Source organism: Oryzias melastigma, linkage group LG16 (genome assembly GCF_002922805.2).
Source record: "Oryzias melastigma strain HK-1 linkage group LG16, ASM292280v2, whole genome shotgun sequence".
Taxonomy (NCBI): domain Eukaryota; kingdom Metazoa; phylum Chordata; class Actinopteri; order Beloniformes; family Adrianichthyidae; genus Oryzias; species Oryzias melastigma.
In genome coordinates this window covers 30034301-30055842 of record NC_050527.1, presented here as the reverse complement: position 1 = coordinate 30055842, position 21542 = coordinate 30034301, and the positions used below count along the sequence as shown (strand labels likewise).

At 38.7% G+C, this 21542-nt stretch overlaps 1 protein-coding gene across 2 annotated transcripts in view; it reads right to left on the bottom strand.

Annotated features, from left to right (window-relative positions):
• znf407 (zinc finger protein 407) overlaps positions 1-21542 on the bottom strand; it is a 188700-nt gene that overhangs the window by 87021 nt on the left and 80137 nt on the right. The window lies entirely within an intron of this gene.

Genomic DNA, 21542 nt, shown 5'->3' with positions numbered 1-21542 from the left:
AAAAAAAAAAAAAAAAAATAGCTGATTAATGCAGTCAAACTCCTCTGCGCGACTGCTCGCAGCGCGCCCGACGCAGCGTCCAGATAACTCAAACGTCTTTTAGAAGCCTTGAATTTAAAGCTTCGCAATCTGTGCAGTCGACAAAATTAACTATCACCTCCATATTTATATATTGCGGCAACTAAATTGCGTCGCGAAGAATTACTATCAATATGAATATCTGCAACAATAACTCAGGCGCAGCGCTGAGGACAGGATGCTCTTTATCAGGCTTCTGATAGGCCTTAAATACAGCACAAGGCAGCCATATCGGAGCTTTTTCTCTCTAATATCAGGCTGCATTAGCACCTCGTAAATCAAATTACACTCCTAGAATTTCATTAGGCTCACCTGCCAGCACTGCTGTGCTGCAGAAATATTTATGTTTTTTTCCCTTCTTTTTGCTCTCAAGTACACAAAAAAAAGTAATAGGGGGAGGGTGTGTGTGTGTGGGGGGGAGATGATAAACCTAATTATCTTTTAAGAATAGAGAGAAAAACGTGCCATAAATTGTGGCGATCGTGAGGAGAGTTGGCGGTTTTCGGAGCTTCTCGGGAGGAGAGCTGGGGTTGGTTGGGTGGGTGGGTGGAGGTGGGGTTGGGGGGTGCTCTGCTGTGTGCCGTCTTCAACTGGGGCTCCACTCATGCAATCCAATTAACAGCTTCCCCAAATTTGCTCTAAACAGAAATCAAAGCGGGTGATGTATGATGTGGATGGGCAGGCCCCTTAACGAGCGGGCTAATCTGATAAAGCCGCAACAAGAGCCGCAATCTCCAAAATACTTGTTCAGACCGGATCCAGAACATTATGATAGCTGGGCTCGCTTTTTACTCAATTACCTGGAGAGAATTTCACATCAGGGTTTTGTTTGGTTTCTTTTTTTATAGGGATGCAAGCTTGGGGGGGTAAGGAGGTGACCCTGGGGAGGGACGCTGCTGACATTCCTACTTTTATTTTGTTTCCTTGTAGTTTAGTTCAGGACGTCGGGAAACTACGGTGGCCCTGAATGGCAAATCACACCAACAAATCACTCAAAGTCAAAAACGTATTTAAGGATTGATAATTATAAACAAAACAAATATAGAATTTAAAATAAAATTCCAGAAATTAAAAAACAATTTGAAAAAATTAAACATTTTAAAGAAAAAAAAAATTCAACTTTTGGTTGAAATGTTGGACAAACATCATCATCTAATCAGTGATAGTACCTAAGTAATTTATATAAATCAAAAATGAACATTTAAAAACAAAACACAAGAAACTAGAAAAGGTACTATTGGACATCACTAATTGGATGATGACGTTTGTCCATCATTTCAAGTGAAAGTTATTTGGCATGATCTGTACTAGACATGTTCTATACTCATCGCCAAATTTCATTAATATGAGGTCACTGATGATTTGATAAAACTCAAAACTCCAACGTCATCATCCAATCAGAGATATACTTACCTTTACCTTTTCCGGTTTCTTCTTCTAACATTTCATTTTGACTTCTAGAAACTAATTTTGTTTTACAAAAAAAATATTTTTCATTTTGTTTTGTTTTTTTGCAATTGACTTTAAAATGTGATGCCTTTTTTTTGCTTTTTTAATGCTGCTCTTTAACATGTTTTTGAGTGATTTATTGCACTTCAGGGCCACCGTAGGTACCAGTAAGAGGCCGTAGCGACAGGCACTTTGAAAAAGTCCGTACATGAAAGAGCATTGAGTTGTGAAGGATTGCTTCCTGTAGGAACTCCCATCCCCACGCTGCACCTCTGACGGGGTCCTGGTATCAACCCTCTGGGCCCCCATTCCACTTTAAATTAATGAGTTTCCTTCTTAATCTGAGCTAGTTTATTTACCCCCCCTCTAAACACACTAAAATGGAGAAGCGAGCGTGTTAAAGTTACGAAGCTGCAGCAGAAGTTAAACGCAGACAGAACTGTTGTGACCGGTGTGTGTGTCGGCCAGAATGCTGTTTATTCAGGAGTTGTGTGTGTGTGAACGTGGGGTGTGTGTGAGGGTGCAGAGGGGGGGGATGTGCATCAGTGGGCAGAAGTAAAAGACCAGGTCCATTCTCTCTCTTATTACTGAAATTGTAATTCAATGATCACCTTAGATCACACGCGTGCCATAAATCAGATAGGCTTGACAGAGGATGAAAAATTGTATTAATAATCTGAAACTTATTATACAGTCCCAAATGCTCCCTTGATAAATGACATTGTTTGGGCCTGACAATGATTGCATTTAAAACATTATTTCTCGCTGCTGGTGTGTATGGGAGTGTGTGTGCCGCCGCTGGACACCGCGGCTCACAGGGTGGGGAAGACAGAGGTGGGCTTCCCGAGCCTCATAAAATATGCAAGATGTTTCCCACCATTCTCTCCCGGGTCAGCGGCCATCGCCGAGCGACTTTGAAATCCGCGCGCGCGTGCACGGCCGTCAGAAACGGCCGGTGGCTCACCGCCAGCGAAAACACACACCCGCGTGGCAAACCGCAAAGAAGGACTTTCTTACATCTCAGGAGTCAGACGAGCAGCGAACACGACACAGAGCAGTCAAACTTCTGCACATGTGAGAAAGAGCAGACGCCAGCTTCACAAGGCGCCTCTTTTTTCCCTCAACTGTGTCATCTGCAGAAGTTTATTTTTCCTTATAACTCAATTTTTAGGAGAATATTAACAAGTTTAGAGTCGAAACCAGTAGAAGCTTTTCTTTAATCTGTAAAAGATGAAATTGTTGAACATGCTGTTGTGATTCCTTCTTTTGCTAGTGTTTTTTATTTTTTATTTTTTTGCTTCAAAGTTCTTACTTTTATGCAGCCCTTTAAAAAAAGCACCTTAATGGAGTTCAGGTTTTTTCAACAGTCCTCCTGAATGGAACCAATCTCAGAACTTTCTTGTCTTTTTATCAGTGTCACTTTATTTTGAAATAATCAGAAGGAATTCAAGACTTTTAACAACTATTTAAAGAGCCACTCCAATGAAAATTATGTTACTGTTGTTTTTAAAATCTTTTCGAAAACATTTTTTTATCATGGTGGAGGATAAATATTAAAAATATTTAGCTTAAAAATGTGTATTTCTACATTCAAATTATGGTGAATGAGCAGCATACCAAAAAGTTGTTTGAAACAGGCTGTAGCTGCTACGTAGAAGCTACAATCGGCTGGCCATAAGCTCCCTGTTCAGCTCTATTCTGATACTTGCAGACAAATAGATCCATGTATGCATTCGTTTTCCTCGTCTGAGCTGGTCTCTGGCCTAAAACTGTACTGTATAGCTCCAATATTACTCAACATTTTTGTTGTTTTGTTAGCTTTGAGATGTGAGACACTAAGTTAGAGGGAGAGAGTGTAAACAAAGGGATGATAGGAAATAAGAGAAGGCTTACTCCATGCCAACCTAGAAACTTTCCTGTCTTTTTGTTGGTATCATTGGATTTAGAAATGATCTTACGCAGTCTGGTTCAATTCAAGACTTTTCACAACTATTTCAGATTCATTGGAGCTGCACAGCTCACCCTGGCAAAAACTAACGTTGAGATAAAGGAACTTTCTTTTTGAATAAATCTCATCAGATGAATAAACTTTGTTGTTAGAGGAGACTGTGTTTCGTGTCTGGGATGAGGCAGCACACTGTAGCTGAGGCAAAAATATCAAGTTCTTAAAGGAAGCCATCAGGTTTAAATGCAGGATGAACACAGTTCAGTTTTCTCTAAGAATGAAGAAAAGCAGCAGAAGCATGTTCAGGAACCTGAAAAAAGAGTTACTGTTCAGAGGGGGAGTGGGGATGCCGGGTGGCGCTCCAGTCAATTCTGGTACTTCTTCACATGCAAGTATAGTGAAAGTATGGCCCTTCTTTACAGGAATCCTCAGATTATAGCTATAACTCTAAGGAGTTATTTTATATTTAAGAAGTTTTGATGTTGTCAGGTGGAGTTTATAAAAATTTTGCAAAAACTTGTATGTTGGAAGAAGAATTATCAGATGTGTGTTTGCAGCTGGTTTCCAGAATCAAGTAAAAAAAAAAAACACATATCAAATTAATGTAGTGGATAATTTCTATATCTGTGACTCCATAAGATTTCCACACATACGAATATTTGCTTCCTGCCAGCATTAAAGTAAAGATCACATTTAAGTGACGCTCTTGGACTCGGACAATTTCCTCTGTTCTTGGAAGAGCGCAGGGCGAGAAAGCACGACTGTTTTCATGATGACATTATAACATTTAAAAGCAACAAAAGGCAGGCGAGAGTCTTATTGTGTCAAAATCAAATGAAAGGAAAAAGAGGAACGTACTGGGGAACTAAGTCTCGGCGTTAAACTGGATTGGTGCTGCCTGAGAAGTCAGCACTGCGAGGTCTTTTGCATTAAAAATTTTACACAAATACTGGCTATGTAAGAGTGTAATATATGTTTGTTATTTGATGTTACAACATTAGCTGTACATGATTGTAATTTTAAACTTTTTACAAAGTAAAGCTAAAAGATTGGCCCAGCATTCATATGTGAACTCTGGAACTTTCTCCTTAAGCACCCCTGCTGTTTAATCTCATCAAATGAGAACATAGGACCAAAAGTTTTTTATTTTTTTTAAACCTTTTTAAAAAATTAAAACTTTGCTTATCAGTTTCTGTGAAATGAAGGCGAGGAGAGTTTAAAGTAAAATGCAAAAAATTTTAAACTTGACCCTCAGTGGTCCCTGAACACACCAGCGAGTTTGCCAATCACATCAGACGTTTAAAAAGATGCAGGAATGAAACCAAAGCCCTGTTAAAATGTTTTCATTAAAGTTTTAATGTGAATGATTCAAAGAGCTTTAACTTTCTAAATTTTGGGGTTAAAAACAATCATCATAAGAGTTGTGACATGTAAATCCTTGGAACTTTGTGGTTCAATGGAGCTGGTTTTTAGACATTAGTTTGACTTAATTTTTGCTTTATTTATAAAAGTATACATTTTTATTTTGTCTCTGCCTGTTTAATTTTTGCTCTAAAACATAAAAATAATTTGATCTAAATTTTTGTGCTCTTTGCAGCCATAAATGACTAAATTTACCAAGGTGAATTGAGTTTTTTGGACAGTTTTAGATTCATTGTGAAATGATTGTGTAATTTAATCAAAATATATGTAAAAAATACTGTATTTATAATAAAAAAAGAATAACAAACATTCCCATAAAAACTGTTTTAAAGATAAATCAATATAGCAAATTATAAAGAAGAAGAAATAATACGGCGAATAATGATGACATCATCATGGGGTAGAGTAATCCGAAATTTGAAGAGAATATTTTATCATAACTCTCTGTTTGGAGGGCTAAATGTAGAGAGGGAAGTCGTGGGGTAAGAGTTAGCATTCAGTCTGTTAAGTAAACTAACAACAACTTAAATTTAAATGTATTTTAAGGAGGACAAATGATCAAATAAGCAAATGATCAACCAAGGAGCATCTTATGTCTGAAGATTAGGTATCTCTGCAGATGAAATATTTTTGTTCCCTGCCCTGACTGGTTTGGTTTTAAATTGAGCTACTTGAAGTGAACCGACTATTTTAGCAGGAATATAGTAGCGTGGTGCCTCGAATACTAAAGCCGTTGACATCTTCAGTATCATAGTTTAATAACAGGGCAATGATTGGTTTAAAATACCTGGTTAAGTGTTTGTTAACCCATTCCATGTTTAGTCAGGAAAAGCGATTAACCTGGTGATTGTTGTTGGGAGCGGGATCCCAGCAGAGGGATACAGAGACGCCGGCTGCTTCCTGCCCGTTCGAGTTGACTTTACCCCCACCGGCCTGTACTGTACTGCAGCAGCGACCCGCCCCACCCTCCCTCCTTCTCTGCTCCTCATCCGCACAAATGACTATGATGGGAGGCCATTCATCTCACTGCTTCGGACACCACAATGAAATAAATCAACAAATTTCCCCCCAAATATAACAATATTTGTATTTAGGGTGGGGCAGCCATAATTGATGACTGCGGCCATGCTAATTAAAAACGGCGCTGGTTTCATTAATCTTGGTCGCAGTGAAGGGGGCTGCACGGCGGAGTGGCTGTTCCAGCCATGGCTGGACGGCGGGGACAGGCCGCCTCTGCCGCTCCAGCCCAGTATATTAGCAGAGCGAGGTTAATGTAAAACAGCCATTAATAATCACAACCAAGACAAAAACTGTGAGTGACGCAGCAACACAACCAAAAGAGACAACAAAGCCAGGACTCGCATGTGTTTACTGCCATGCCCGGGCTAGAGAAGTTAATTACTTTTTCTTATTGCTTCGCAGAAGCACTTTTTTTTGTTGTTGTTTAATCCCTCGACATTTATACAAAGTTGTACGCTCTTTTGAGAATTAATTACAAGAGCCAACTTTGTCTTTGCTGCGTTTGCGAAGGTAAAACATTGGGAGTCCCTTTATGTAAATATACTGAACGGATATGAAGAGGAAGGGACATATACGACAGAGTATTAAAGCCATCAGAAAATTGAAAAAAATATATATATGCGAATAAAGTCACAAAAATATGAATAAAAAGTCACAGATTTACCAGAATATGTCATAAAATTATGTGAGAAAAAGTCAAGATTTTACTTCATTTTACAAAAATAAAGTTGGTTATATAAACTTCCATCCACATTACACGCAACATCCATCAATATATCAGTTTATGTTAATGCCACAAAACTTAGGTTTAACATAGGAACTCATGTGTCATAATATAAATGTATTATGATGATGTAAATGGTGGTTCTTCTAAAGAGGCCCAGTTTTCTTGAAAAATCATTTTAATTTCCTTATACTTGCAACAAACCAATATTGACTCGCTAAAAGACTTAATATTTCCTTATATAGAAAACCAATGTAATCGTACAATGCGTTCTGTCTCTCATTCTGAAATGTCGTATTGGTTCTTTTTTTGTAGTTTATATTTTTCTTAGAAAAACAGGCTTTTTCCTTATTAATTTATGAGTTTATTCTTGTGAATTCTGAATTTATAACAACATTTTAACTATTTTCTGATAAAATATTGACTTTTTTACTCATAATTCTACCAGTTTATTTTAGTAAAATGTGGATTTTTTGTCATTATTTAATGACTGCATTTTTTACTTTATCTCATATATTTACTTTATTTTCTTTCTTTAATTATTTTTTAATTGGCGGCCCCAGTACTCCATTGTGATAATTATGAACCAGATACATTATTACTTAATTAGTCCCACAGATCAACTTTTGATCTATTGTAAAAGTTTTTCCCTTGGTCTCAACTAGGATTTTGCCATTTTGAGCCAAAAACAAACAAAAAAGGGTCATTATTTAGGACATAGTTTTTGCAGAGCGGCAGTAGTTAACTAGAAACTTTCCTCAAAGTTGTGGACCCGATCGTTGCCGCAGAGCAAGCCTGCCAACGCTTCCCATCATCTCTTTGTTTACATTCTCTTACAGCCCCTCACAACCCCAAGCTAACATTAGTGGCACGACAAAAATGTCGAGCAAAATCAAAGCTGCACAGTTTTGAGCCAGATTTCAGCTCAGACGAGGAAAACAAAGACGTTCATGGGTCTAGTCGTCTCTAAGTGGATGCATCAGAATGGAGTGGAGTATGGAGCTTGTGGCCCGCCGATTGTAGATTTTCTGTAACCAAGACAGACTTTTTTCAAACTAACTTTTTTCGTCTGCTTCTATTCATAACAATTTGAATAAAGAAATATGCAGAAATGTAATTTTAGCCTTCGATTTCTTAATATTTGTCTCCCATCATGAGAAAAATGCTACAAGAGCATGTTAAAAACACCAAAAACACAATTTTCATCAAAGTGGGTCTGAAAAGTGACATCAGGACTTTATATTTTTGCCTTTACTGTAAAAAAAAAACTTGAAGCAACTGTGAGTATGCAGATCGACATCACCATCACTCGATTTATATGAAGTTTAAACTACTAAATACGACTCCAAAACACAGTAATGGCTCGCACACATCTAGTAGAAGCAGTGATTGGCAGAAAGTAGGAAAAAAAAGATAGAAAGGAAGAGAAAGGAAAGATTGAACAGAGGGGAAAGGAGAGGTGTGTGGGTGGGTTGGATGCAGTGGCAAAAGGTGCCATGCTGCCATAAAAAAAAGCTTTATGAAAAGACCAGCTGTTTATTTAATCACTGAATACCTGAGGAATCACAATGAAACACACATGTTGTTATTAGCCCATAAATTTAACAGCTCCACCAGAACATCGGAGAACCCGTTGCAAACACCGGAGACGACGCAGGGAAGCAGGTGAATTTATGTATGTGTGGTTGCGTAAAGTGCTCCGCGTCACAGCTATGGCAAACTGTGCATGCCGCGCTTCAGATGAATGGCCACGATTGCTACACCCTGGTGTTTGTGTATCTGAAAAATGCAAGGACTGAAAGTGTGTGTGCGGTCGAGAGTGTCCAGTTTCTCCCAAGTTTGCCCCATTAATTTTATGCTTTAGCAGCCACTCTGCAAGGAAAACCATTTACATGTGTGTATGCTTTAACTGTGACTTTTTTTACACCATGGGAAGTTGCCAATTTTCTGTGGTGGAACAAAAGATTTTGCATTAAATAAGGTGGGTCTGAAGGCTCCCCGGGGAAGAGCAGCTTTGAAGTAATCTAGAACTGAAAAAAGTCAAATCTGAGCGCCGCCAGGTATCTTCTCCGAAACGCTCACATAAAGACGTGCACAAACTTCAATGTGTTCAGCGCTCTAATTGGCTTGCAAACCGGACAATACAACAAACAAAAAAACAAACAAAAAGAAAAAAGGTCTGGCTGCAGTTAAAGACCACAATACACTGCAAAAATGTCAGCAATTACACTGCATTCACACTCCCAGCGTAGCTGCACACACACAAACGCACACAGAATGCTAGGTCAGGGGGACAGCGGTAGCTCAGAGCCAGCTGTGACCTGCCGGTCCAGGTGCTCAGGAAAACCGCTGTTAACGGCCACGATTGATGATCTAATCAAACTGTCACCACGGCGACCCGCAGCAAGGGGAAGAGCGGCTGGAGCGGTGTTTCTGAGTGCGTGTGTGCCTTTGAGGGGGTGGGGGTGGGATGAGAGCAGGTGGGATAGCAGGGGCATTCAGGAGAGCCTGTGCATGCTTACTGTTGGCCCAAATTGAGAGTGACAGTCTCAATAGTGAAAAGGCTTCTCTCCCCCCTCCATCTAAGTAATGGAGGAAACAAGTCCGGCGCTCTTCCGGAGGATGTCACATCATCGACACGGACGCCCCTCCCAAACATGCCACCATACCAACTCGGACTAACACACCCCTGCTTTAGTATGTCTTATAGGGGGGCTGAGAAAACCCACTTCAGGGCATGATCCTGAGTGAACCTACAAAATTTGACTTATTTACTGACATGCAAGAAAATTCAATAGTGAATATAATAAATGAAAATAGTGTTTAATCCTTTACTTATTTGAATGTATTTTTCTGTTTTTTTCCTTCTGGTTTTGCTGGACCATCAAAACATACAGTAGATCTTACCTCACACATGCTGCCACAACAAGGTATGCCACCATTCTCGATTTAAAACCAAACTGTATGTTAACTGAATAATGGGGAAAGTCAATCGTTGCATCCCCATGCAATACCAGTATGTTTATGTTGAAAGAATCAAACATATTTTGATAGATATTGCTTTATTACAAAAGGCTGAGTATTCCAACCAAAAAGATTTTCTTCATTGTTAATGGCCTGTTAGCAAATTTTAAAGAGGAGTTTTCTGAATTTTTAGCTTCTGTTTTTGCAATACAAAACTCATACATCGAACAGAAACAAAACCATGTCCTAAAAGTCCAAGTTTGTACCAAAGCAGGTGGAAAGTAAATAGTTGAATCCCTAAGACGAAAGAAAAAAAGACAGTAAAAATCAATATCCTAAAACCTGATAAAAAGCCATTTTTAAAGAGAATTATTTGAAAATCATTAATAAAACTAAACTTAATCGCAAGTAAAATAAATCTCTAGACATCACTGATTTGATCAATTAATTATCGTAAAAAAAAATAATACCATATATATATAGGAGCTGTCAACATTAACACGTTAACGCATTCAATTAATTTAAAAAAATTGATGTATTAATATTTATTAGCGCAAATTATTTACCCTGTCTTCCGGTATTTCTGAAAAAGCACACTTCGGCTGGCTTTTTTCCCACTTACACCATGGTCACTTACAAAAGATATAAATATCCAATCGATATTTAGTACTGTATTTTTTGTTTTTTATTTAGTTTCAATTGCTTTTTCACTCAAAGCCGACTATTTGACACTATTGTCACTGTGAGACGACAACACGCCATTGAGCCGGCTGAAGTGGTGCAGACCTTGTCCGTGTCATAAGCTGATTGTCCCGATGGAGCAAATAAAGTATCAATTCAGAGAGAAAGTTCACTTTTCACCGCTTGTTTTTGTCCAAATGATGCAAAAGTTTGTTTTGAAGAAGCCCGTGCAATGATATAGAACATTTAGGCTCTCTAACCCGAACTTCTTTTAAGATCCGCATCCGCACCCAGGAGCCAATCAGAATAGAGTATTCACCCCGACCATGGTAGAAGATCATCTTAAAGATAATTACATATATACACTTATGTATATACAGTATATATATATATACATATATAAACACACATGTATATGAATATATATGAATATGAATTATCCTTCTTTTTCTCCTCTCATTAAACGACGCATAAAAAAGCTTTAGAACCAAATTGCCTTCCTCATCATTTATTTATTTATTTTTTGTTTTGTCCGATTTAAATTTGCCCACGTGTTTTTTGAATTTTGAAAATCATTATTACAGGAGCTTGGAAGTAATAAAGTGACACAGATGTTTTTATAGCTGTGCCAAGATTTGCACCAGAAAATATAACTACATGTCATTTACAAACAAACACACATTAATACAAACGCGGAAACACGCAATCTGTATTTTTTACATTGATTCATATTAATCAATTTGTAGTAACTGTAGTGGTACAGATATGTAGAAATAATACACTAAAGCTGCAAAAGCTTATTAAAAAAATTCTATAAACAGAGTCGGAGCTGCTTATAATTGCAAACACAAAATTGCACCATATGAAAGTCTGGATATATTGTATTTTTATGTACATGCATTGTTTTTATAAGCTCTAAAAAGAATAATTTCTGATTTTCATTTGTGTCAGAAGACACAGCCCATAAAAGTCTATCCATCCATCTCCTGTACCAGAGACACATGAAAGTCTGCTGCAAACAGTTTTACAGTATAATAGCATCACTGTGCAGCCATATGGAAAAATATGATAATGTTACTCTAGCTCATGAAAAAAATAAAATGAATTAAGTTGTTCCATATTTAGCCGTGAAGAGAAAAGTTCAGGAAGTTGTCCAACTTAATGGCGGCCTTGCTGATCGCTGCCTGTTCTGTGTGTGTGTGTTAATCACCTTCCCCAGGATATATCCACGACTGCCGCTTGGCCATCCAGCTCGCATTAATTTAATCGCTGCTCAGCTAATTCATTGATTAATTGGTTCATTAGTGATGCCTGGCAACATCCATTTCTGCAGTGACAGTCTGATGTTTCAATCGGGGGGGAAAACAGGCCAGTTTTTCTGCAGTCCCAGTGTGCATGGTGTCTAACGGCTGTCAACAGGTAGCCGCACAAGTGTGTCACGGTACGACTGCCTGGTTTCGTGCCACAGGCTGTTAGGGGGAATACGGAGGTGAAATGTGCACATTGTCTGTTCTTTTCTGCTTGAGTAATGTCAGTCGGCCTGTTGGTGAGATCATTCTCAGGGGGGAGGAAAAGTCCAGCAGACGAGGGGACTGTTGGAACGGCGCTCCAGATGAGGTACTTTGAGAAGATTAACTGCTGCTGCAGATTTACCCCCCAAAACCAAAATGACAAGAGCCCTTCAAGCCGAGATGCTGAATCATCCGCCTCTGACGCAGACTTTTGGGTGACAGCTGTGCCTCACCTCCTAAAGGACCACAGGAGGAGAGATTTTTGCAGCTTTCCAGAGGTCTCCCCCCACAAACCCACTCTCACCGTTCAGCACCATATGCCCATGACAACTGCATAAAAATCTGTCCCCAACACTCGCACAGGCGGACGCATAAAAACTTAATGCATCTCATTTTCCCGTAATCAAAATTTTATAGACTGCGATAGCTTTTAAACTAACTAATTTTAATTATCGCTTAATTTTTACGGCGATATTAATGCAATCCCTCATTCTGCAAGTGTTCCATCGCTATATAGTATTGAGCGGGGTAAACAGGGCTGGCTGCTGTTCAAACAAGCACAAAGGTGAGCTCGAGGTGTGAGGCCTCTCCCAGCACAGACCTCTGGGAAATGAGGGGAAGAACACAAACTCAGCTTGTTAAGTTGAGCTGAGATTGCAGCTGAGGATGTGTGCTGGCCAGGCTTTCCACCAGAAAAACAGATCTGTTTTCTGTGCTCTCGTCTACACACAAGCTAATATTGTACTAATGTCTCGGTGCTGTTCTTGCATCCGCGCTTACTTTAAAAGTAGCACAGGATGTTATTGACTGCTGCCCTTGGGTGGCAGAAAACTAGGCCTTACCACCCAACGCCAGAGCCGAAGTGCTGACACAGGCAGATAAGGGAAGGAAGAAAAAGAAAGATTAAAGAGCAGATTCATTATCAATAATTAAGGGGAAAGGATTTATTATAATGAATTGGGAGGTGTCTTTATCTGCTTTTTATCTTTCCATCACTCAGTAATTTTTTTCTCATTCTCACACACACATGCACACACACATCGGGGCTGAAAGTTTCTGTGTGGTTTGACCCCTGCCTGCTCACTGTGGTCCATATTGCAGCCATGCTGGCTCCAGGCAGGGCTCTTCCGCCCTCGCTCCCCCCGTCCAGCCTGGACAGCCTCGGCCCTCTGTATCAGGGCAATATGGCCGTGCTGCACTGCATGCTGGGACGCGGCCGAAAGCCCACAGCCTGGCGGTGCGGAGCCAGATGTCCGCTCAGTCAAGGCACAGAAATACAACCGACCGCAGCAAAATAGAAATCAATCCTGTCGCGTGGACACGACTGGAGGTGTTCCAAACCCACAACAAGACACGGTTACATAATATAGTCACTGTGATGGATGTCCGGTTTACTGCCCTTTCATTGAATTTATTCACAAAGAATTTAGTGGACACCTGCACCCAAAGCGACCTACAGATTACATGTACAGTTAGAAACAATGTGGGTTTATGAGTCTTGCCCAAGGACACTATCCAGTCTTGGTGTTAAACCCCCAACCACTAAGTCGTGCTGCTCAGTCCAATAAACTCCAGACACTTCATTCTTAAGAAAACAATGACTTTAAACACAAACACATTAGAAATGCTAATAAAAAGCTAACACTGCATTCATTTACTATGGGATGTTCAGGATTTCCCCAACGTTATTTTCCGAGTCACCACACCTGCACCACTGCATCCCGGCAGCTATTTCGGAGCTTTCCTCCATAACTTTCCATTTTTTATCCTGCAGGATTTTGTGCCTTGGCGTCCCATGTTTTTACTATTTTTTTCTTTAAAGCAACAGTTCTTAAAAATGAAAAGAGTCCAACCGAAAACCTCTCCAGCTGCGCGTCTCTCACCTTAAACAAACACGCCTTTCTTCAGGCGTGTCAGCAGTCCAGCTCTAAGACTGATGAGTGTGTTAGTTGGTGGAGTTTATTATTACAAGCGTGAAAATGGCCAGCGTTTTAACAATTATCAATGAAAACAGGTAGAGAAGACAGGTCAGGGTTTTTTTTTTTTTGTGGCCCTGTTTTTATAAAAGTAATTACAAGCAATTGAGTCAAGGTTGGTGCTGTCGTTCATGACCTAAAACTTCTCCTTTTACAGGAAAAAACTTGTTTATGTTGCTGCAAATCCCACATTAAAGACCCACTGTGATGGAAATCCAGTTTCAGGTGTTTTTAACACGTTCTTACAGCATTTTTTTATGATGGAGAACACATATAAAGGAAATTAAGCTTAAAATTGCATTTCTGAGATTTTTTTAATTCAAAATGTAAATCCGGAGCAGAAGAGAAAGTGCAGTTTGAAAAAGCTTCCAGTAGTGATGGGCGGGTCACAACTTCCCTGCTCCACTCCATTCTGATGCATCCACTTATGAACTAGATCTATGTACTGTACGTCTTCGTTTTCCTCGTCTGAGCAGATATATGGCTCAATACAGTATGGCTGGATAAGATTTTATGTTTAAGAGTCACCGGCAACGCCTCAGATGTTAGAGGCTTAACCTGACATAACATTCTTAAAAAAACAAAGGATGCTTATTATTTATGTGATGTATTTTCAGATTCCTTGTGAGAAGCTTTTTTTTGTCCTGCGCTGGTTAATAACACAGACAACAACCTCAATACTCCTGTCTGAGTTAGAAATCATGAAAAGTCTGATCTCAGGGTCTCTGATTAACAAAAGTTAAATTTAAGAACTTTGAGACTTTTAACAGACATTTAAAATCTAGTTTAAGAGTACAAAGAAAATTTAAAAAACAGCCGTGGTCTGAAGTTTCTCGCTCTGCACATGCGATTCAATCTCCATGATCCCCATTGTGGGAAGTTTAAACGTCTCTTGACAAACCGTGCAGTTTGCTTCATAAGGATGTCCGCTAATGTAACCATTACGAGTCATCCCTGTTTTCAAGGCCTTTGTCTGTAACTTTACACTTTCCTGTTTTACCACACAGACGATAATTGGCTACATAGCTTTAGCTCAGGTTAAACCATTTACAACTAGTTTATGACTTTTTGACACAATGAAATAGTTTTTCTTAGTGACAGGAAGTCACGACCAGATTAGAATTTTTTTTTACTAGAATGTAAGGCAATTTTATAAGACCTTATTTTAGTTACATTTAATTTAAGACATTTTGAGACTTCTTAAGGATCTTGTTTTTAGGTGATGATGCAGGAACCCTTAGCACATTTCTCCAACACTTAACCATATTGCTGCTCCAGATTATTAAAAACTCAAATATGTTTTTACTTGTGCAAGATGTTGCAATAAAAACCTTTTCAGATCAGCGCGTGCTAAACAGAGGCAGGTTGTTTTAAACCTGGGAGGACACGCGTGCCTCTAAGTGTACTTGTGTGTGACAGCACACACATGCAGGCGGATAAAAGGACAAAAAGCCCTCATCTCCGCTCAGTGCCTGCAGTGAGGAGTGGTGGTGTGACTGAGACGAAGACCTAGTTGTGTCACTTTATAACAGTTCAGCTCTCTCTGCCTCCCTCTCACCCAGAACCTGTCAGATAGCTGGAGTCTGTCGTCTCACCCTTCTTCCCCTTCGATTTATCTTCCTCTTTTCCCCGTTGGGGTTCGAACAATGTAAGGGGCTAATATTAGCCTTTTATTTAAAGTCAGATCTGACCAGCGCCAGCCTCCCATGTCCACTGTTCATTACTTGGAAGTGATTGTGATGAGACACGGTGTCCTGATTTCACACATGTATGTTTTTTTATCCCTTATATTAACAGAATTTCATTTAAATACATTACATGGTTGTGCGAGGTGGGGGCCCCCACGGTGTGGTTTGGTGATTGTGACCCTAAAACACAAAAAAAGCTTTGAATGTGGGCGTGAAGGGACTTTCGGTTAAGACTCAGACCTTCAAAGATCTCAAGAAGGATGCTGAGCCTTTATGCTTTAGCTTTAAAAACAATACAATTAGCTTCAAGAGGAAAGTAAGAGTTTAACGATGCCTTTCTGAAAGATTTCAGAGAATGAGATCGCTCCTAAATGATGCATTAGGAAAGTGAAATTGAAATTTCCTAATTCCTTGTTAGTTAAGTTTTCTGTTTGTTTGCCTGTAAAGGATAGAAATACAAAGTAGATTATCTTTTTTTTATCAGTAGAAGAACTCAGAGGTCCATCCATCCATCCATCCATTTGTCCATCCATCTACTTACTTATCCATCCATCCACCTGTGCATCTGTCCATCCATCCACCCATCTTCATCTACCCATCCATCCATCCATTCATCTTTATCTATCCATCTATTTTCCAAACTCACTGATTACTGTTTGGGGTCATGGGGTTAGTGAACCCATTTAGAAGAAGCTTCAAATTATTATTATTATAGACTGCAATCTCTGATTCTGAACAAGCTACTCTGAGGTGACTATTGTGCACTAAAGTGTGCATCTGCACTGAATCCCTTTTTGTTTAAATATTTAGATTTTTTTGTAGCTTTTTAAAAACACAGCTTCTTTACATGCATCTCTTTTTATGAATTTAATATTTTCACTTAGTGTGCTCCTTAGAGTTTGCATTCTTATTTTTAGAGATGAACAGTAAAAATACAGAAAAAAAGACAAAAATTAGTCTTAAATTTTAAAAGGTCTTGCTGGGTCCTCCAACCCATACCATTACTGAAAATGAGAAACTTTCCTCAACGGATCCTTCTGGTAAAATAAATGTAAAAATAATAAATAAAATGAATTAAACTAGAAAAGTTGTGTTAACTGCGATAAATATCTAGTATTAATGCTTTATGCTGATTGTGGTCTCTGAAGATGCTTTGAAAAGTTCCAAAGGTACAAGCATGAATGTGCTGATACTGCTGTACGTTTTGATACCAAACTTGCAGAAAGTGCATAAAACATTGGAAAAATCTATTGAGAAATTGCGAAAATTGCGTAAAATTTCACAAGCCCTAAAATTTATGAATGCCCAAAGTACTAGCATGAATGTCCTGAACGTGGTGAACGTTTTGTTACCAATATTGCATAGGTTTCAAAAGTGCACAAAGTTTTTGAAGGACTTGAAGAATTTCCCATTCATTTTCAATGGGGTTAAAAAATCATTAATTACATAAAATCTTAAAAAACGTAAAATACATCACTGCCAAATGTACAAACAGTAATGTACTGAACGAGCTGAACGTTTTGATACCAAGATTGATAAAATTGCTCAAAGTGTGATTGAGTTTTCACGTGACAAAAAAACGTAGGGAAAGGAGCAGGAGAATCACTACAGTGTGAATGCTGCAAAGCCTTCACACAATTAAAAACCCAAATGTAACTGTGCAAGAAGATGTGTCTGAATAAAGGGAATACATTTATTTCAAATTAGTCCATGTTTTCAAAAATGAAATATATAATCAGGCCAGCACAATATTTCTTACTATGTTTTGTTAAATAATTGTCAGTTTGGTAGTTTCAAAAACATAAATGTATAAGACACTATTTATTACTTTTTAAATGAAAAATAAAGTTGTTCCTGGTCTGCGTTAGTGTAGGAAGACTCAAGCACTGACCTCAACCAAAACTAGATTCAGGATTTAACCGTTGGGATGTTCCCCTGCAGCAGCTCGCAGACTACGAGGGCGGTCCAAGCTAAACTGATTACCTATATTTGAATATTGACACAAAAAATTGTCAGCTCTGTGCGACTCTATCCTCCTCACGGAGAGCCACCCAAAATAGCTTGGTCTTTGAGGTCCCAGACAGATTTGGCAAAGTGGAGCCTAGTGTACGGTACGGCTGGTGAGGCCCTTTCTTCCTCCTCCACCTCCGCCTCCTCTCCTTCCTTTGACTAACAGATCTCCCATGTGTTCTAAAAATACCTGGTGAGCAGAGCTGCAGAGATGGTGATGAAACTGCCTCTCTGACACTGTCCCACCGCAATCCATCTCTCCACCGCCTGCCAGCCAGCATATGTTTGCAATTGGCTCCCCCCAACAACCCCCATTGCCTCTCAACTCACCACCCCTCCCCGAACTGGTCCCCAGTTACCGGTTCAGATACACTCCCCGCACACACAAGCGCACACTCGTGTGTGCGCGCAATTCCCCATCCTCTCCTTCTCCCTGTCTCTCCTTCTCCCTCAGCTCCCGTCCCAGTCTCCAGGTCTGGGCTTTCAAAACCAGTGCAGTTATCAATCACCGAGCCGCCACTGTCAGGTCCACCCCAACCCCTCACGCATTCTCACAAACGCACTTGCTTTTTCTTTCATCTCTGCCCATCTCTTTGTCATCCCATCTCTCCATCTCCTTCCTCCTCTCCTCTTTCCCTCCTCCAGCCTGCGTCCTCTGCCTCCTCTCTTACACTTGCCCAAATTTGTTCCACTTAATAGGCCCTCCCCAATGACCTTGTGCTAATTAAGCTGCAGTGTGTTGGAAATATGATGGTTAATTAATGATGAGATAAATTCTGTCTGCAGGACTGTCACAAAAATGATGACACAGTGTTTTACAGGTTTAAATAGAACAAACCTTGTGGCTGTCGTCCTCTAAGTGCACGTGCAGGGGACTGTGTGTGTCCCTGTGTGTGTGTGCGCTCACATGCCTGCATCTGCACAGGTTTAAATGTAAGCAAAAGAGTGCAATAAAAAGAATGAGAGTGAAAAGGAGATAAAAGATTTGAGGCTGGCAGCTTGCAGGTGCAGGAGGAGACAGTTTGTCGTTCTCCATAAATAACAGCACGGGGCCGAGTGAAGGGGCTCCAGTCACCCCGCTTTGCTTTAGATTTGGCTTTAGTGGACACAACTTGAAAAGTCTCAAGCAATAGTCCTCCATTTTCCTGACAGACTTCTGAAGTCTGTGTTTTGGCTTCTTTTCAGCCTATCTTAGGATTTCTTTCTAAAAATAGACAAGTTGCTCTCATATTTTTGGTTGCATATATGAAAAAATACAAAAGATAACACTGAAAGAGATGGAAAAATAACAAAGTATAGGATATAAGCAAACTGGAAAACCAAAAAAGGAGAAAAGTATGTTAATTTTATACATGAAAAAAATATTTTTTGTCCAATTATTTCACAAGAATTAGACTCTAATCAGGTTGGGCAAATAAGACAATACCCAAATAGAAATAGTTAAAAAGTCTCCACAGTAACCAGGGCAGCCATTTTAACCCTTAGCATTTAACCCTTAACAGCTCGGGGTCTTTTTTGAGCTTTTTTTGTACTTTACTACTGTGTTCTAATAATGTATCTTTAAATCTGTTTTTTGTGGTAATGCTTGATACCTGGATTTACAGTACAACTCCAGATACAGATTTATTTTAGATTATTTTACACAAAAATTGCACAATGAATCTAAAAATATCCTAAAATCAATTCAGAGTAGGTAATTTAGTCAATTTTTGCTCCAAAACACAAAACTGACTGTTTTTATGCTTATGAAAAATAAGATCAAATGTGTAGAGACAAAATAAAAAGGTATAATTTCACAATTATAGCAAAGACAAGGTCAAAAAAATCTAAAAAATGCCTTAAAAATAGTGAATCTCCATTGAACTATTTACAAAGTTCCAAGGATGTTTTAACATAACTATGTTAACATAATGTTTAAAGCTAAAAAGATTTGAATAATTCTTATTGAAATTAAAATGAAAACACTTCTAATGGAAGGGTCGGTTACATTCCTGTGATATTGTTAACAGCAGGTGTTAACAACGATGAGTTTGGAGGCTACTGAAGATTTTTGATATTATAATGTAAGATCACTCTTGTGGACTCTGAATTCTTACAGTATATCATTCTTTTGTATTAGTTCGTTTTATTTAAAATAACATTTTTTTTCTGCAAAACACATTAAGGCTTTTCAGTTCTGAGTGATTGCAATAATGTTTCATTGTTTCAACTCTCTTTTACCTTCAGTCTTTCTTTGCATAACTGCTTGTATGTTTAAGTTATTTAGCGTCAGGTATATCTGTATGTTTCTGTGACTGTATAATGTGTCGTAGCACACTATTAAAACTAAAGAGCGACTGTAAAAAAAAAAGGAATGAGAATATTTTTTTGGAAATGACTGATATCTATACCATAAAAGTTGTTATATAATATATTGTCTTGCATTATATCATCATGAAAAAATATGTGCTTTAGATTCATATTGATTGAAATGGATCTCTATGACATCATTAAACGCGTGCCCAGACTGACGCCTGCTGTCATGTTGCATTTTGGGATGTTTTCCTTACATTGATGCTTTTAATTAGAAAACGATGGAGATTGGCTTTAGAAGTTGCAGGATTTATGGTATGAAAAACTTCCAATACATACTTAACTGCAATAAGATAAAAAACAGAAAAAAACTATATATATATAAGAGACAAAACTAACTTTCTAAAACAAGTTCAAGATTGAAAGATGTGAACAAGCTGCTCCAGGCAGCTGCCACTCTGTAAATATTGTGTCTAATTTGTAAATCCCTGATGGTGATTTCATGATAAAAGCAGCTAAAACATAGATTTCTAGTAAATAGAGCATAATTGTGGATGTCTTTTTTGGGATTCCTTGATAAACATATAGAGGGCATGTGACATGTCCTTTAGTTTCTAAAAGAAATTGACGGATTCAAAGTATTTATGAAGTATTGCACATGTTTACTTAGCAATGACAAAGTGAGGTTTTTGCTGATCTCCTATTTTATCCAGTTTTGGGTGAACAAAAACAATTAATAATCAATATCAATAGTATTTATAATCAATATATTTTGAGAAAACGGGCAACTAAGTTCAAAACTTTTGTCTTTTTTTTCTCAATGACTCTATATGAGAAATGCAGCGAGTTTCCATGGAAAATCGCAAACTACCGGTTCCAACAAAACAAAGTCAATTCAGTCTCTACTATGCTGGAGCCAGACATCATAAGTAAGCTGTGGATGGTCCAAAATATGTCAGTCAAGTTAAATGTTAGATTGGGGGTGAGCAGGCACTACTATATGTACTGAGGCATCTGATTGGTCAGTTTAGAATTTAAATAACTTGCCATAAAAAATGACATGAAAAATAACTAGAAATAACAAGAAGAAGTTAAAAATAAAGTAGTAGCAGAGCAATGGCTGTTTATTTCTAATAGAAGTCTGGGATTTTGGCTTCTTGGAGCCAGCCGGTACTTCTTGTTTGGAAAACGAGGGGTTCCAGTTTTTTTATACAGTCCTCCTTGCTGCTCAATCTCTAAACTAAAAAAAACTTGGTGAAAATGTTGCAATCTGAGTCTCTCAGTGCTTGACTCTCTAAAAGCTGTACGTGAGTAAAAATGATTCTTTGTTCTTTTAATCCAAATTCTGTTTGTCTATAAAATCTAAACAGTGAATGGGTCATATTGACGTGTTACTCAAACCTCCTGTGACCCGTTTCACATTAAAAAAAGCTAGAATCAAACCCAAACTTGGGCGTAGACAAGCGTAGCCACATCCTGAGTCAGTGGAAAATGAAGTCAGCTCCGAGAAAGGATGAAGCTGTCAAAAAAATCTGTGGATAAACAAAGGTTGCAGAACAAAACTGAAAATGACAAAGACATGAGGCAGCTGCGGACGCCAGGATTTGTTTTCATCTGATGCAGATGAGCAGCTGACAGGAGGAATTTAGCTGATGTTGGGGAGATGGAAAGGTATCTGGCTGGGCTGCTGGATTCTCTATCTGAAGCCAGTTGTCACATCTAATACAGCATGTTGTCAAAAGCATCAATCTGCCTGTGGAGTAATGAAAAAGCAGGTCTGCT